Source organism: Raphanus sativus, chromosome 6, assembly GCF_000801105.2.
Source record: "Raphanus sativus cultivar WK10039 chromosome 6, ASM80110v3, whole genome shotgun sequence".
Classification (NCBI taxonomy): Eukaryota; Viridiplantae; Streptophyta; class Magnoliopsida; order Brassicales; family Brassicaceae; genus Raphanus; species Raphanus sativus.
In genome coordinates this window covers 19777099-19779689 of record NC_079516.1, presented here as the reverse complement: position 1 = coordinate 19779689, position 2591 = coordinate 19777099, and the positions used below count along the sequence as shown (strand labels likewise).

At 33.8% G+C, this 2591-nt stretch overlaps 1 pseudogene; it reads right to left on the bottom strand.

Annotated features, from left to right (window-relative positions):
• Nucleotides 1–772: 772 nt before the first annotated feature.
• On the bottom strand, nucleotides 773–2205 carry LOC108839317 (putative F-box/kelch-repeat protein At4g39756; annotated as a pseudogene).
• Nucleotides 2206–2591: the final 386 nt, after the last annotated feature.

The window sequence follows — 2591 nt, the reverse complement described above, 5'->3', positions numbered from 1 at the left end:
ATCCATTAAATAGAAAAGTTTAGGAACCATTTATAGTTTTTAGATAAAAAAACATATTTAGATTCATATTAAGATTCGTTGATATCTAAATAAAGGTGGACAACAAGATTTCGTTATGAACACACACAAAATCTTCCATTATAACAAAACAATTATTGAAGATAATTTTATGTTTATTATTTTAAGATACATCTTTTTGAGAGACCTTGAAACTAAAGTAACACACACAACTCGCACCTCTATATTTTAAAAGTCAACATGGTAATTTTAAAAATATATATTAGATATTCACCAATTATTTTACCAAAAATTGACACTTCACCCTTATTTTCTATAAAATTTATCAATTTGAAATGTATTCCATCTTTCTATTATTTAAATAAATATATTAGTAAAAGTTTTATAGTTCAATATAGTTATTTTAATAATTAATAATATAAGTATGTTCTCTATATAAATATCAACTTTGTTTTATGTTTAAATTCTAACTAAATTAATTTTTATGACTATCGGTTTTTATTCTATTTTTATTAAATCGATTAAATAACAATCACTTATGCTATTACACTTTGAACTAAACAACTTCAAACAAAGTAATGCACTACGGTTACTAACCACTATAAAAAAAAAATCAGAAAACATTATTTTTAATATATTTTTATTTTCATATTTAACATATTTTATTTTTAAAACCATGTAATAATTTATAAATTTATGTAAAAGTATAACATACAAATCCGGCGCGTAGCGCCGGAAAATCACTAGTTATTTCATAAATAAGTTCTGATTTTCCTACTGAATTAATAAAAGAAATAGAATAGGAGAAACAGAGACAAACGCTCAAGTGCTTATTTTTCCTTCGGAACTCTTGTGTTGCTTGAGGTTAAAACAAAAGCATGATCAAACCGATCTCACTCTGCAACTCAAGAATTGGTATGAACTAGGAACTGTAAGCACAATACTAGCCCACTCAACATGCCCCCAAACTTCTTCATCCCGGTTGCGTCTTTCAAGCGCAATAACCGAACACCAAATATTCTTATTTTGGCACTGACCAGGCTCCACAAACGTGTCCCATAAGATTATGAGTTTCCCACCGTAGTTAGCTAACCCAATAACATCACCACCACGATTCCAATTAAATACCTCCAAACCATGGACCACTCTCCACTCTTTATGCTTTGTGTTACGCCAAAAGCAACCAAATTTATCACAAGAGTACAAGGCATTCTCTATCTACACATTATCTCAACCACGGGTGGTTTTTCTGCAACGCCCCATCTACCTTCTTTTGGATCATAAAATAATCATTCTTCTCGCTGCTCTCAACATAAACCTTTCCTTCGGCCACTTTCAATGTTTTAATAATAGAGAAGCGGAGGTCAGCGCCAGGGTCTGGTAAAGGTTCCCAAACTTGAGTCTTTGTGTCGAAAACCTCAGCCCAACTCGTGGCTTCATTTGCACTGCAACCACCCATTACATATATTTTCCCGTCGATGATGCCCGCAACGGGGTTCGTTCGAGCCACCTTCATGCACGGGGCTTCATGGATGGTTTCACTCCCTTTATTACGGAATAGCAGGGGAGAGAACGTGGGATCAGTGTTGAATTGTGTAACTTTGTAGAATCTGGAACCAACCCAGCCGATATGTATTTTTGGTGCATGTCGTATATATGAAGAATGCATTCCTACCAACAAAGTATTTCGTGGAGACTTGTTAAACTTCTCCTCCATGTTATTGGTTAGAACTTGATCAGGGAGGATAAACCAGGAGGGGAGACGATGACTGGGCAACTGTAAACAGACGTGAAGTAAGGCTTCTGTGGTTTTGAGGTTAAGTCGCTGAGCATAGAGATCATCGGATGATATGAGAGAGCGGAAGGCCTTGGAGACAAGTGAGAGTTTCGGGTAGTACGATCTTGATATACGGGCTAAGCAGTTCACAATGATATAATCTGGAAGGGACGAAAACGATGGATGTTCATGTGGTGATGGTGGTTCCACATCAGAATGTATAGCCGTGGTGGTTGGAGCAAAAGTAGAGATTGTTTTGTGAATTAGGGTGAAAAAGATTAGCAAATAGTGATGTAAGTATCCTTTTGCATTCTTAAGAGCATACCAACCTCGAGACAAAGGTTTTGTTTGCGGCTGTGCTTCTCCTGGTTCCATCTTCATGCTTGCTAACACGATTAGGTCTTCATGAAATCAGCGTATATATGTACGTTTATATTTGGGTTTTCTGCAAAAGAAAAAACCCTTAGGGTGCTTTTTTGGAATTAATCAGCGAATTCAAAAACCCATATGGGCCAACTCTCCAAATCTATCTTATTAAAATAGAAACATTCTGTTGGACCTAACATTTACTTTGTAAATTTTTAAATTTAATACACCTTTATACTTTATAGTTAAACCTACATTAAATCACTAATGTTCCTTTCTTTATATTATTATCCATGTTTCCAAACAATATACTTATTTCTTTATACTACTATCAATGTTTCCAAACAATATATTTTTATACTACTATCAATGTTTCCAAACAATACAATAATTAATCTTAATATGTTATATCTATCATTTTCTCTTTAAA